General features: G+C 38.3%; 1 long non-coding RNA gene across 1 annotated transcript; it reads right to left on the reverse strand.

The window, feature by feature from the left end:
• Window positions 1-1429: 1429 nt before the first annotated feature.
• On the reverse strand, window positions 1430-4780 carry LOC139195952 (uncharacterized). Its single transcript, XR_011581036.1, has 2 exons — window positions 4440-4780; window positions 1430-1622 (listed from the first exon to the last, which is right to left on the reverse strand). It is a non-coding gene; the product is annotated as an uncharacterized lncRNA (long non-coding RNA).
• Window positions 4781-16556: the final 11776 nt, after the last annotated feature.

Genomic DNA, 16556 nt, shown 5'->3' on the forward strand with positions numbered 1-16556 from the left:
TCATGACCCTCCCTGACAGTCACCGGTGAGATCGAGCTCCGGCGAGGTTGGATGGTGAATGCGGGGATATGGAAAATGCAGAAAGTGATTTTATTTTTTTTATTATTAATATAAGTCCTGTCGGTTTTATCCGACAGTAAATGATTTTATTTATTATTTTTAATTAATTTTTGTCGGTTTTAGCCGACAGTAAATGGTTTTATTTATTCATTTTTAATTAATTTCTGTCGGATGGTTTAATGATTTTCTGTCGGTTTTATCCGACAGAAATATTTCTGTCGGTTATATCCGACACAATTTCTGTCGGTTTTAGAGTAGTTTCTGTCGGAAAATTAATTTCCTGACGCAAACAATTCTGTCGCTTATTATATCCGCCACTGCATCCATTTTCTGTCGGATTTTGCTTAAAATCCGACAATAATATATGTTTTTTGTCGGTTTTCAAAACGCCACTAATAACTGGTTTTCTAGTAGTGTGAGTGGCGTCCATTGCCATGAATATCATCGAGGGGTTAGTTGAAGTGGTGATGGGAAGGTGGAGGTTGATGGGGATGGTGAAATGGTAGATACAACAAGCTTGCCAGTGAAAAAGAAATTTGTTAATGAGACAGAAAGTACAAGGTTAACACTAACGGAAAAGATTCGGGCAAGAAAAAAGCGAGAGGGATAGGAGAGAATGGCAAGGGAGAAAGCCTTCGATGAGAGGTTGATTAGGCTGGGAGGAACGGTGGCGCTGGGGGTTGAAATGTGGTGCTACTTAGTTTAGAGGAGGTGGAGAAAGGAATTACAAAAGTGTTGGTGCCCGAGAAATTTGGTGTGGTGATTGACCTAAATCTCATGCCGATGGAAGATGATCTAATAACTGGTGATAAGAGGGCTATTCATGTTCCTATGGAAAAGTTGAATAGAGTGAGGGAGGAGCTACCTGAGGCTCAGGAGTTGGTTTCGATGTTTGGAACCCAAGATTCTGATCTTTTTAATTTGGGACCAATTATTGAGGCCATCTCTCAGGAGAGAAAGGCAAATAAGCAGGTATTAATAGAGGTAGAAGGGTTCGAAGATGTAATGGCAACGAAGTCCAGGAGCATTAGACGTCGATCGTCCAATGATATTACTGAGGCGGAGGAGACCAGCCTTGAGGGGTCTCCCAAGTCCCCATGAATCTAATAGCATGGAACTGTCAGGGTATTGGGGGTGACCTGATAGTTAACAAATTGTTGGAGCAAAATAGGCTCCATAACCCCTACATAGTGATCTTGCTAGAAACAAAGAATAAAAGTAGGCATTATGGGAGTTTATGCATGTCATGCCCCAACCCAAGGATTAACGTAAACCTTGGTTTAGAACGTGAATCACACCTTAATTATAAGCTTAACTAATATAATTAAGAATGTGACATGAAATAAAAGCATGTATAACTCGCTTGGAATAAAATTAACTGAATAACAGATTCATTATTGAAAGTTTCAGCCAAATTTACAACTTATGAACTACTGAAAGTTCACACAAAAGTAGTTCTTTATTCAAACAAGAGAGCAAAAGCCAACAAGCTCATCTTTTTATTTCTCCTACATAATTACACAACAGACAGCAAGTAGACTTTTAGGTTTCTGGTTCTGTACCTGCAAAATTTCATTAGGGTGAGCTTAAAAAGCTCAGTAGGGGCATATACCTGATGCGTAAAATAAGTTAACACACAAAATTAAACCCTCTTTTTATCAAATGTAGTAAAGTATGTAAGTAGGGATCGTTCTAGGCCGGGGATTAGGAGGGATTGCTAAACCCTTGAAAACTGACTTAAAAACATAAAAACAAAATTTAAAACACTAAACTAGACTCAAAGAATGCAAAACTATACTTTAAAATACTTAAACAAACATAAAACTCAAAACAGCAACCTAATGACTCAAAACTGCCTAAAAACCACTTTCTGGGCAGTTTTGAGAACCTAACAAGAACTTGGACAAAGTTGGATGAAAACTTGAATCAAAACACTTAGAAACACAAATCAAAACACTTTCTAACTAATCTAAGACTTCAAAATAAAGGGGGATTTGTTTTGGACGAAAATTGAAAACAAAACAGAAACTTTAAAACAAAACAGATTGTAAAACGTTTTTGGATGAAAATGATGGATAAAAGGCTAGTTAGGAGGTTCTTCTCCACACATGACACACTTGCAAACAAAATGATTTTCAGTTGTTCTTTCAATAAATTATGAAACTCAACACCCCAAGTTAATTAGATACGCTTAAATTAACCTTCAAGTTCTCCTTAAGTTAATGAATTGGATGGAAAAGCGCATACAACAATTCAAAGCATTCCTCAAAGGTTCCTTACGTGATGAGCACAATAAAGATACAATCAAGAATCATGAAGCACAATGAGAACTATAAGTGTTGACGAGGCATTCGTTACTATGATGAGCATGAAACTAGTGCCAAGAATTCATTCAACGCGATCGTTTTCAAGCGACCTTCACTACTTGTGATTATAAGATTGTAACTATTAGGTGAAACTCCCTCATAATCTAGCATCATATTCATGCATGAAAACTAAGCGTGCACTCTCAATCAACATACACAAATAAGTTATCAATCAAGTAGATGAACGAATTGAATCCGCAACTTATGAAATAACAACTGAATGTAATCAAATCATATTGCAAGCATGTACATGGTTTCGAATCACCCCCCAACTAAGGGGGTTTAGTTCCTCATTCTTGCAATACAAAGATACATAAAATTAGACATCAAAATCAAAGGAAAGAAAACACCTAAAATGCTCCAACTTGGAAAGCAAGTGCATCAATGGATCTCCCTTCCTCCTTGTTGCGGCATGAAGCTTGTGGACAGATTTTTGGGTGGATTTATGGTGTAGAATGGATGGGGAATGATATGGAGGGGTTTAGGGTGAGTGTGGAAGAGTGTTTGATGGTTGGAAGGTGGTGGAGAACTAGGCAAAGAGGGTGGAAGAAGGTGGAGTGGCTGTTATGTTTTCTAGGCACTAGAATGGTGTTTTTGGGGTGTTTTGCTTCCTAGGGTGTGTATGGACGAATTTCTGTGATAAAATGATGAATATGGGGGATTGTTCTTTGGCCAAGGGGTGTAAACATGTATTTATAGGCCCCAAAAACCTTAGAAAATCAGGTTAGGTTAAGGATGAAATGCATGGCAATTTGTGTGTGTGGTGTGCAATGGTCCAAGGGTGAAAATGAAGTGATGATGCAAAGTGTGAAGGGTAAAATGGAGTGGTCTTGTAGCTAGGGGGCATGAATGATTGTGTACATTGCATAGAGATGGAAAGGGAGGTGAAAATGTGTCAATAAATGGGTCAAAGGTGCAGCAACATGTGGTACACAAGGCATGGGATTCCAAATGTGAATGATGGAGCATCAATTGGTGCATGTAATGGATGTAAATGTTGTCTAAAATCTAATGAGTGAAGGGAACAAGAGGTATCAAGCAATTGAGTGTAATAATTAAATGAATTGAAGCATGAAATTAGAAATTATGTAGGGGACAAGAGTGATCAAGCATGGCATGGAATCCAAAGGGAATTCTATGTGGTTTGCATGGCAAGGAATGCAAGTTGGGGTGACAGATTTTTGGGCTGTTTTCTTCATCTTTTGGACCATAATTCTTCATATTCTTGGCCTCTTTAGTTCTCAAATTCGTCCATCCACTTGGCCCATGCATTTGCTATCCATTCCAAGCCCGAAACATGCTCCAAAGGCCTCCAAAATGCATCTTCTTGCATACTTTGTACTTAGAGTCTGAAAACACACGAAAATTACTTTAAACATTAAAATAACTAAGGAAACACGACATAAATGCACAAGAACAAGCCAACTAAGTCGCATAAATATGCTCCTATCAATACCTTCATTTCTAAAATAATAAAGTATAATTATGATAGCAGAATTAAAACCAAAATCAGAATGGTGCATAAGTATGCAATGCAAATGCCTTAATTATACCCGTTAATCCACATAACTAAACACCCAGACCTTGTACGTCCCATTCCGTACTTATACCATTTGATCCCGAGTGTTTAAATATATGAACTAACCCCCATCCCTAAACATCCCCGAACTCCCCTTTTTGTTAGTCATCTTGCCTAAACTCTTCGTCTCCAGTCCCGAATTACCCTTAAAGAATCTGTGCACTGTGGGCTCGCCTGAGACCTGGTACCTACTAAGAGTTTGGCTCAACTACACAAAACTAATAGTCACCACCTTAGATTCCCGAAGTTCTTTCCAACAATCCCACTTTACTCCCACATCATGGACCCAAATTTCATTTCGAACATTCATTATACTCAAATATCCAATAGAAACATGTATATCAAACTTGTATATATACTTAAGTAAGAAATATTTAAATTCATATATATATATATATATATATATATATAGAAGGTTTCCCAGAACCCCCTACCTTGAATTCGATTAATTTTGCTTCTCTGAAGAACCCTTCAAATCTCTGAATCCTTCCTTCACAATCACGTTCTCTAACTCTCAATTTCTCTACCCCTTTTTGATTTCTGATGCTTTCCCACTTCTCTGCAACCCCTTTTATAGTTTCTCTAATCCTACTAACTCCTATCAGAGTCCTGATAAAAACCTAGCTTCCTAGGTCGTCCACCTCCTGCTTATAGACCTCTGTGTCTCTTCTCCGTTCACCCTCCGCTGAACACACTCCTTGGTGAAATAGGAGATGAACAACTATCTATGACACACTCCTTTGATCAATCAAAGGTCGACCTATCACAAGGTGTCCTAATCTCTATCTGATTTTTGGATATGAAGAAAGAAGATTTTTTTTTTCCTAAAGGTATGGAAGGCCACCTCCTCCCTACTTCCTTGTTTCCATCGTACAGAAAGGAAAGGTATGAAAGGATGGTCCTTTCCTTTCTTTTGTAGAATATTATTTTATTATTATTATCATTATTATTATTTTTTTTTTAAACAATAATAGGAAATCTAATAAATAAAAAGTATATTATTAAAAGCTATTAAACAAAATAAACACTAAGTAGACTAAAATTTTGTATAAAAACAATTATAATCACACTTCACTCTTAATTTAAACGAGGGATATTACAATGCATGCAGTGGAACCTAGAGGGATTGGTGGTGGTTTGTGCTTGTTTTGGAAAGATGATTCACAAGTGCTTTTGGTGAAATACGCGGACTTTGTGATTGACGTTAAAATATGTGATTGACGTTAAAATATGAAATGATAGTAAACAATGTTATTGGTGTTTATTTGCTATTTATGCTAGTACTAATGAGAAAAAACGGCGGGACCAATGGATGATGCTAAGTAAACAGACAGAGAATGAAAGTGATAGGTACCTCCTGAGAGAGGATTTTAATGACATACTGAGCAACAAAGAAAAATAAGGTGGGAACTACATAACAGCGGCTAGTATAAGGGACTTTAAAGAGTTTGTGGCACAGAACGAACTTATAGACCTGGGCTACGAAGGTTATCCGTTTACTTGGAGGAATAATAGAGAGTCTAAGCCAATTGAACAAAGGCTCGATCGTGGGTTGGCGAGCATCGGGTGGCATGATCTTTATCTGGGTACTAAAATCCTGCATGTGGTGTTAGAAGGATCCGATCACGCAATGCTTGTTCTTTCCACGGAGAAGATGAGGGCTTGGAGGGAAAGAAGATTCACGTATGATGCATGATGGGGAAAGCTAGTTGAATGTCGTGACTTGGTGGTTGGGGAATGACGTGACAATTATGGTGGTTAACATGCTTTTCGGTTTTGCGAAAAACTGAAAACTCTTAGGCGGAGTCTTAAGGTTTGGTATAAAGGGAGAAGCAGGAACTAGAAAGCTATTGACCAATTGAAAGGAGAGATTAGGATGGCATATAAGTCAAATGGATTTGCCATGAATGAGGTGCACCTAAAGGAGATGGAGCTTAGGAAAGCGCATAAGGAAGAAGAGACTTTTTGGCGAGTGACGTCGAGGGTGTTAGCATAAACACAACACCATGATCATGCAAAGCAAGTTACCGTGATTAAAACACAGAACCATAAACCATAAAGCAATGCACAGAGAGAAAACATACCTGCAGAAGAGTTCGAAGCTACTGCCATGTCTGATTTCTGCAGCAAAGTCGTGGTGCATCTTCTCCTCTCTTCAGTGAACGAGACTCTCAACTAGTAATAGGTCTTACTCTTATATTGAGTACACACTGCAAGAGCAGAGGCCACCATATATATACTATACAATCTTAGCCAAATTCTATAAGGATTCCCCTATTAAAATCTATATAGAATACTAATTTATCCTAAATAGCAGTCCAGTTACAACATGGATTTACAAATCCATTCCCAACAAGACTTCCTACTCAATCTCTAATCCTACAACCAAGTTTACCAATTCATACTCATGCTCATATTCTAACAGAGGATCCAAAGGTACAATGAGGGAGACAATAATACAAAGTTTTTTCATGCGCAAACAATGAAATGGCAGAGGTTTAACCAGATCTAGGGGTTGAAGGATTCGCATGGGGTGTGGCGTGAGAGTGAAACCAAAATATGTTCGATTGAGGTGTCCTATTTTTCATACTTATTTCAGTCTAGTTGGCCGATTCAAATTGAGGAGATTATGAGTTGTTTGGATAATCGGGTGACACACGAGGACAATATGTTTCTGACGGCTCCAGTGACGGATAGAGAAATACAGGAGGCGGCATTTCAAATTCCTCCTACGATAGCTCCAAGACTAGATGGGTTCTCCGGTAGCTTTTATCAGGACCATTGGGAGGTGGTGGGGAAGGATATGGTGAATATTGTCAAGGCTTTCTGGCATTCCGACATGGTTTTACAGAAACTAAATCATACAGATTTGGTACTCATTCCAAAGGTGACATGTCCGAAGAACATGACGCGGTATCGGCCTAGTGCTTTATGCAACACAAGCTATAAGGTCCTCGCTAAGTTTCTTACAAATAGATTTAAAAGTTTGATGCCGAAGGTGATAAGTGACAATCAATCGGCTTTTGTGGTTGGGAAGCATATTCAGGATAATATCCTAGTTGTGCATGAGATCTTGCATTCCCTTATGCATCAAACAAAGGAGGACCAGACGGGTATGGCAATAAAATTGGATATGACGAAGGCATATGATCCTGTAGAATGGGAGTTCCTATTAGCTATGATGGCTAAATTGGGTTTTGTGCTGATGTTTTGTAGGTGGGTAAAGGAATGCACTTCCACTGCTTCCTTTAGTATTTTAGTGAATGGAAACCTAATGGGGTATATTTTGCCGAAGAGGGGGCTGAGGCAGGGGGATCCATTATCTCCGTACTTATTTCTTCTCTGTACCGAAGGGTTCTCTTCTTGACTTCAGAATGGTATGGAGAGATGAGCTCTACATGGATTCAGGGTGACACCTAATGGGGTGCCGATATAATTTTTTTTTTTTGGCGGATGACTCAAAGTTGTTTTGTAATGCAACAGTTGAGGAAGCGCAAGGTGTGGTGGATGTGTTGAAGGTTTATGCATCCGGGTCAGGTCAGGAAATTAATATGTTAAAAAGCTCGATTTTCTTTGGTTCCAAGGCTACGAAACGAAATAAGAAAAAAATTGAACGAACTTTGAATATTCAAAGAAATGAAGGCTTTGGGAAGTACTTAGGACTACAAGCAGATTTTGATCATTAAAAAAAAAAGTCTTTAAGGAGGTGCATGAAAGGATTGAGACATGTGTGGCGGGGATAGGCAGAGCAGCTCCTATCTCAAGTGGGGAAGGAAATCCTTATAAAGGCAGTGGCCATGGCTATGCCAAATCATGCCATGGGATGTTTCAAGTTACCTATTGGGGTATGCAGAGACATAGAGAAAGCTAATAGGAATTATTGGTGTAGGGGAAACGATTATTGGAAGGGTGTTCACTGGGTTTCTTGGGAACAGTTAATGAAGCAAAAGCGATATGGTGGTTTGGGTTTTAAAGATATTCAATGCTTTAATCTTGCCCTTCTGCCAAAGATCAGGTGGTGACTGATCCATAACCTGGAGTTTCTCCTAGCTAGAGTGTTGAGAGACAAATATTTTCCAGGAAAGACATTTAAGGAGGCGAGTGGTGGGAGGATAACGTCTTGGGGTTGGAAGGGTATCGTTGAAGCACGTAAGGTGCTAGATTATGGTATTCGGTGGCGGGTTGGTAATGGAACTTGTATCAATATTAGAGAGGACCCGTGGTTTCCTAAACCCACTACTTTCAAAGTACGGCCTTGGGAGGGCCTGCTGATAAGAGATCCAACGGCTAGAATGGCATGATAGATCAAGTCAGTTTTTCAATGGTTAGATAGCTGCCAGCTCAAATAGAAAGTCAGTTAGTTAGTTAGTGAGATAGCTTCCTAGCTAAGATGAGATCCCGTGTATAAAGTCTGAAATACAACACAGTTTGTAATAATTCATTCTCTCTCTAAAGATCAATACACAGAATATTTTTCATTCTTTCTCTCTCTCTTTTCGCATTCATTCTTCAGTTTGTTGTTCTTCATAGAACCATTCCTTAGTTCTGTTAACATGGTATCAATCGCTCAGGACGATCTGTTTGGTGTTTTCCGCTGAAGCTGCATACTCTGAGGGCGTTGTTACAACTAAGATTTCGGGGTTCTTGCTGATGAATTCATTTTCATTTCTGGGTTGCTGGTATTCTCGATCTTTGATTCATATTGGTGCTTGAAATTTGTTGCATATGATGTGTTTGATATATTGCCTCAGTGAAATGTACAAGTGATATGAAGGCCGATGCCAATTGTTTGAATCTGATAGTTGTTTGCTTAAGAAAGTTTGATGTTCGAAGTCTGATTGTTTGATAAAGATTGGAAGGTTGATACATTGAAAAGTTGAAAGATTGTAATTGTGTCACTTCATAGAAAGGCCAAAGCCATTAGTATACTATTTTGTTCTTTGATAATCAAGTTTCAGAAGTAGTTTTTTGTCTATTACTCCGTGCGTTACAATGGCTGCAAATTTTGTCAAGATTGAAGGGTTACTTGGACTGATTACTGTAAAGTTGCAAGAAGATAATTTTGTCAAATGGAGCTATCAATTCTCATCTGTTTTAAAGGGTTATGATTTGTTTGATTTCTTCAATGGAGAGTCACAGTGTCCGCCAAAATATTGTATTACATCTGAAGGTGGGGTTACAAATGAGATCTCAATGGCCTACAAACAGTGGGTTCAAAAAGATTTGGCTTTGCTCAGTTTACTTGTTGCTACATTAAGTGATGAGGTTATGGATCATGTAATCGGATGCAAGACTGCTCAAGAAGCATGGGAAAATTTGCAGGAAAGATTTGCTTCTGTTTCTGTTGTGCGAATAAATCAGTTGAAAACTGAATTTCATACTGCACAGAAAGGGAATGATTCTGTTGACAAGTTTCTGTTAAGGCTGAAGGTGATCAAAGATCAACTAATTTCTGCAGGGGAGAGAATTACTGAGAATGATTTAATGATTGCTGTTTTGTCAGGTCTACCATCAGAGTTTGAAGTTATCAAGACTGTAATTCTTGCAAGAGATACTTTCATTTCTCTAAAAGATTTTCGAGCTCAGTTGATGGGTGTTGAAGCTGCACTTGAAACAAAGATGAATACTCTTGCTGGAACAATGTCAGCAATGTATATGAATGGTGAATCGTCAAATGCAAGAGGACCTCAAGGTAGTTTTCAGAATTTCGAGCAAGGAGAAAGTTCTAATTCACAAAGATATCAAGGAGGTTTTAATGGTGGTTCTGGTTTTGCTGGGAATGGAGGTAGATCTTTTCAACAGAGATCTGGTTTTAATAATAACAGAAGGTTTAATGGAAATAACAACAGCAGCAATTCAAGATCTTATTCCAACTTTGGTAACAAATCTTATGGCTCTAATGGTTTGACTGATAACAACAAGGGATCTCAGAATTACTATAGTGGTTCAAACAACTTTTCTGGTGAAAATGGTTTCAAGCAAGGAAGTGGATGGACTGGTAACACAAACTACAAGTCTGCTGTGTCTCCAGAGTGTCAAATATGTTCTAGAAGAGGGCATACTGCACCAAATTGTTACTACAGGACTGATAATGGTCAAGCTAATCCTAGAGGGCCAATCTTTTGTCAAATCTGTGGCAAGAAAGGTCACACTGCACTCCAATGCTATCACAGGAACAACTACTCGTATCAAGGACCTCCTCCACCTCAAACCTTGAATCAATCACCTATGGGAATGTCTGCTCAGACTTCAACTACAATGCAAGAGGCTCAAAGTGTCCATGGGTTTTCAAATGCAGATACATGGGTGGTGGACACAGGTGCAACTCATCACATGACAGCCAATCTTGATCACATCAATCATGTCACTCCTTATAATGGTGAAGCTAAAATCACTATAGGCAATGGAGCAGGTTTGAGTGTCAAGAATATTGGTGCATCTAAACTCATTACTGATACACATACATTTTTGTTGAATAATGTGTTGCATGTCCCACTAATTACAATGAATCTGTTATCAGTTAAGAAGCTATGTAGAGATAATGGATGCTGGTTTATTTGTGATGATTTGGTATTTTTTATACAGGACAAGGCAACTCGGGTGATTCTGTACCAAGGAAAGAGTGATGATGGAGAATTATTCAAGATACCAGTCTCAGTTTTCAGAAGTTCCTTTGCTGCAAAATTAGAGAATTGTGCTGCATTTCTTGGGAAGAAAGTAAGGATTTCAGTGTGGCATAGAAGGCTGGGACATCCATCTGAGGAAGTGTTGTCTACAATGTTGAAGCATGCAGGAATATTAATGAATAATGATTCTTCTCAATCTCTTTGTTCAGCTTGTATTTCTGGAAAAATGTGTCAGTTACCATTTTCTGTAAAACAAGTTAGAACTACTTCTATGTTTGAAAAGATACACTCTGATGTTTGGGGTCCATCTCCTCATAAGTCCATAGAAGGGTATAGATATTATGTGAGTTTTATAGATGATTACTCAAGGTTTGTATGGATTTTTCCTATGATGAATAAATCAGATGTGTTCCAAATCTTTGTCAAATTTCATGCCTTTGTTCATACTCAGTTTCATAGTTCAATCAAATGCTTACAAACAGATGGTGGTGGAGAATATGTGAATAGAATGATGAAGAGTTTCTTAGATCAAAAAGGTGTTATACATCAGGTGTCATGTCCTTATACACCTCAACAGAATGGCATTGCTGAGAGGAAACATAGGCACTTGGTTGAAACAGCCTTAAGCTTAATGACAGATGCTTCCATTCCGGCTAGTTTTTGGTATCATGCTTGTTCATATGCTGCATTCTTAATCAACAGAATGTCATGTAAAAGTCTTGACAATAGATCACCTTATCAACTGCTTTTTGGTGAAAATCCTACAATTCACAATCTTAAAATATTTGGAACTGCAGTATATCCATATCTAAGACCTTACAATGCAAATAAGCTGCAGAATAGATCAAGTCAGTTTGTTTTTCTTGGTTTTGCAGTAGGATATAAAGGAGTGATTTGCTATGATATACATACTGGGAAATTTATAATATCAAGGCATGTTATACATGATGAAGATACATATCCTTTCAAACGACAGTCTGTCAACAAGGATATTGATCATAGTCGTTCTCAACAGTCCACTCAAGGTCATGTAGTTATTCAGGTTCCTATTCCCAGTTCTAGACATCTTGATGTACATGATGGTGAATATAGAATACAAGAAGAAAACACAGTGTTATCAGATTCTCAAAGTACTGAAAGTCAGTCTACAATTCCAAGTTTGTCTACATCACACAGATATAGTGATAGTACAGATCAGTCAAGGGAATCACATGACAATTCACAGCAAAACACAGTACCCAGTTCAACAGTTCCAAATTCTCCTCATCATCACTCTGGTACATCATCAATGTTGCCTGTCCAATCAGCTTCTCAACTTCAGGTAACTTTACCAATATCATCACAAATTGAAACAAATGTTCATACTGACAATTCTACTGGTGTGAATAATTCTTGTTCGATGCATCAAATGGTTACAAGATTGAAGAGTGGCACCATTCAAAGACGGAATTATAATGCTTTTATAGCATCATTTCCTGAGTTACAAACTCTGCAAATAACTACAGAAGATCAGTTCGTGGGAGGCTATAGTTTTTTGTCTACAATAGCTGATGTATCAGAACCAACTACATTTCGGAAAGCTGCTTCAATGCCTCAATGGCAACAAGCGATGCAAGATGAGTATGACTCTCTTAGGAGTCAAGGCACATGGATTTTGGTACCTCCTCCCAATGACAGATCCATTGTTGGTAGCAAGTGGGTGTATAAAGTGAAGAAAAATTCAAATGGAAGTGTTTCAAGATACAAGGCCAGACTGGTGGCTCAAGGATATTCTCAAGAGCAAGGTGTGGATTACTTAGAGACTTTTAGTCCCGTAGTGAGACACACTACTGTGAGGATAGTATTAGCCTTAGCTGCAACCAATAATTGGAAGCTTAGGCAACTTGACATCAAAAATGCTTTTCTGCATGGTGACTTACAAGAAGACATTTATATGAAGCAACCACAGGGATTTGTTGATGCATCTCATCCTACATATGTGTGTAAACTAATCAAGTCCCTGTACGGATTAAAGCAGGCCCCAAGAGCATGGAATTCGAAGTTCACTTCCTATCTGGCAGCAATGAATTTTCAGCCTTCTGCTTCTGATACAAGCCTATTCACTAAGAAAGATGGCAATGATATTGTCATTCTTCTCCTATATGTCGATGATATAATCCTTACAGGCTCAAATTCTCTTAACGTACAGAAAGTGATTGATGAATTGTCTGAAGTATTTGAGCTCAAGGACATGGGACAATTGACATATTTTCTGGGATTGCAGATTGCTTACAAGTCAAATGGGGACATTTTTGTGAATCAAGCCAAATATATAAAGGATTTGATTCATAAGGCAGGTATGGACTCATGTAAGCCTGCTAATACTCCCTGTAAACCACATGATCAAATGCTTATTTCAGATGGTCTTCTCATGACCGATCCCTCTCTTTATAGAAGTCTTGTTGGTTCATTACAATACCTGACCTTCACTAGGCCAGATATTGCATATGCTGTTAACACAGTATGTCAATTCATGAATTCCCCTACAGAAATGCACTATGGAGCAGTGAAACGCATACTAAGATACCTACAAGGGACTTTGACTTATGGAATACTATATTCTGCTGACACAGTGACAACATTAACTGCATTTTCAGATGCAGATTGGGCAGCAGATCTTAACACTCGCCGTTCAATCACAGGTTATGTGGTATATTTGGGCAATAATCCTGTGTCTTGGCAATCCAAGAAGCAAAGTTCAGTGTCAAGAAGCTCCACGGAAGCAGAATATAAGGCCCTTGCTCACACTGCCGCTGATGTTGCTTGGGTGAGGGGAATATTGAAGGATTTGGAAGTATTTTTGCCATTGCCACCTACGATTTATTGTGATAATTTGTCCACCATTGCACTCAGTGCAAATCCAGTGTTTCATTCTCGAATTAAACATCTTGACACGGATTTTCACTTTATAAGGGAGAGAGTTCAACAAGGGGATTTGGAGGTTGTTTACATCCCAACAGAAGATCAAACAGCCGATGTACTTACAAAAGGCCTGCATAGTCCAACATTTCTCAAACATTGTTACAATCTTAGGCTTGGTGCCCAAGCCACGATTGAGGGGGAATGATAAGAGATCCAACGGCTAGAATGGCATGATAGATCAAGTCAGTTTTTCAATGGTTAGATAGCTGCCAGCTCAAATAGAAAGTCAGTTAGTTAGTTAGTGAGATAGCTTCCTAGCTAAGATGAGATCCCGTGTATAAAGTCTGAAATACAACACAGTTTGTAATAATTCATTCTCTCTCTAAAGATCAATACACAGAATATTTTTCATTCTTTCTCTCTCTCTTTTCGCATTCATTCTTCAGTTTGTTGTTCTTCATAGAACCATTCCTTAGTTCTGTTAACACCTGCAAGCAACAATGGCGAGTGAACTGATTGATTCGAACTCAAAGACTTGGAATGCAGACGTGATCTTGGCGGGCTTTAATCAGGACGATGTGGCACCGATTTTAAGCATTCCGTTTAAGCAGGAAATGTTGTAGTGACAGGTTGGTGTGGCACCACACTACGAATGGGGTGTACACGGTTAAATCCGGCTAGGGGGTGGCGTTGGGTCTTATGGAAAATGGAGCACTGTGGAGGAAAGGGCCGGGATCGGCGAGAAAACAAATCACAATCAGGTGTGGAATAGGATATGGAGTTTGGAGGTCCCTAATAAAATGAAATTTTTTGTATGGAGGTGTTGCAAAAATGCTTTGGCGGTTAGACAAAATCTGCAGAGACGACATATGAAGACTGATAATGTATGCGGGGTGTGTAGCCTATGTGATGAAACGGAAAACCATTTGGTTTTCCACTGCGAACTCAGCCACCTATTTTGGTTATGTTCGCCGCTTCAACTTAATTCCTTTGATTTGGAATGCGCTGACTTCTTAGAAAGCTAGGAGAAATTCTGTAACCGTGTTAAGGGAATGGAAAATGCAGCTGAGATCATGCAAGAATTTGTCTTCGGGTTATGGAGACTATGGAAAAACAGAAATGAGGTGGTTTTAAATGGAGTGCACTGATGGCCTTTAGAGGTTTTGGAGGTATGGAAGAGGAACATCTCTGAATTCAGAGATGCGAAGGCACATGGGGTAGCGGGAGTGAGTCCAAATACGGGGACGACGACCTTGGCATTGAAACGACAGAACGAACAATGGCAGAAATTGGGGTTTGGGACAATTAAGATTAATACCGATGCGGCTTGGTGCAAGTATACGTTGCGTGCGAGAGTGGGCTGGGTTGTTCGAGATTTTGCAGGTTTGCTGCAAGCAGCGGGAGGCTTGGGAGTTATGCATTGTCATAATGCAGCAGAGGCTGAAGCTACAACAATCTGTGAAGCTTTGGAGTTTTGCATTGAGCTGGAGTTGACAACTTGATTATTGAATCCGATGAAAAGGTGATTATTCAAATGACTGACTCATGATTATAGCCTTGAATGTATCCTTGGTGACATTGAGACTCTAGCGCAAAGTTTGAGGTCGGTAACGTTTGACTTTGTGTCTAGAGAGAGTAACCGTGCTGCTCACTCGGTGGTTAAGTTTGTGTTTAAGGAGGGTCATTCCTTTGTATGAGATTGTATTGGTCATGAGTTCTTGTTTAATATTAATTAGTGCAAGATATTAACTTTTCTATTCGATTATAATAAATTCTATATTTTGGAAAGAAAAAAAAATTGAACTCATAATCTTCTCCAAAAAAAAAAGGGAAATCTAGAGCCGCTAACCCAGAGCTCTTAAAAGAAACCAAACTAGGGAAGATTGTTTAGAGAATTGGCTAGAGTTGTTGCTTTTTTATTTATGAGTCGAGCGACAATGTTAGTAAATTAAATGTTAGATTAGCTACCAACGAGGTTTGAATTTATGTCATCATGTAAGGGCACAACACTTTCCACTACTGTGGTAAAGGGCTAAAATTTTAATAATAGATAATTAGGTGAATGATTTTCTGATTACTCTATGTCAACAATAACATATACACACACACACACACATACAAATTCAACATCCAATTACGCCTATTTCTAAGGCTAGGAATCCGTGATCCACCTTTGATCTAGACTAAAACAGGAAATTAAGGTAAATCTTGCAAATATATTACAAAGATAATTCTCAACACAAAACGATAATGAGCAAAGAAAGTGTAATAAATATTGTTGTAGAAAAATTAAGAGAAGGTGCTGTATTTAGTAACCCATACACGAAAATTTTGGTAGAAATAATTCGACCCCAAAAGAAACTTTGAAATAGGAATTGAGGAGTAGTGCTACAAATAGCACAAGAAAGTTTGAATGTTTGTAGTATTTGGGTATGCAAACCTTTACACGACCTTATCTATACTCAAAAAGTTGAATTATGTATTATGTATTATATGGAGAGTAACTTAGTGTCTTGAAGAATATAAATTATGGTTTAAAAAGTCCTCGTTGTAAATTTTGAAAATTTGTTGGATATGATCACATGTAGTTACAATTCAAGTGTTGTCTTCTTTTTTTATTTTTATTTTTTTGTCAAAGCTTGAGGTATCTCACATCCCAAAAGGTAGACTAATTTTTAGTGGAGCTTGGAAAGGCTAACAGTCCAGCCTATCCCTGGCCACAATTAAATACCACATTTCCTCCCAAGATTTTTAATCAGATAATCACTTGTATTTTTGCCAACTTTGTGCCTACCACAGAGCATACTGAACTTGAAATTCTAACGTGTTTCTACTGCACCACTTGCAGTGGTTATTGTTTATACTATCAAGAGGACAGACTTTGTCATAATTTTTGTGAAAATACCATTTATGTCCACACATCTTTTTATCCTTAGTTGCGATAAATAACCTTTATATAATAAGATTAAAATAGGAATTTTGTGGATTTAAATTATTAAATTAAATTAGAGTTCTTCCACGTTT

The sequence above is a fragment of the Malus domestica genome, chromosome 05, assembly GCF_042453785.1.
Source record: "Malus domestica chromosome 05, GDT2T_hap1".
Lineage (NCBI taxonomy): Eukaryota > Viridiplantae > Streptophyta > Magnoliopsida > Rosales > Rosaceae > Malus > Malus domestica.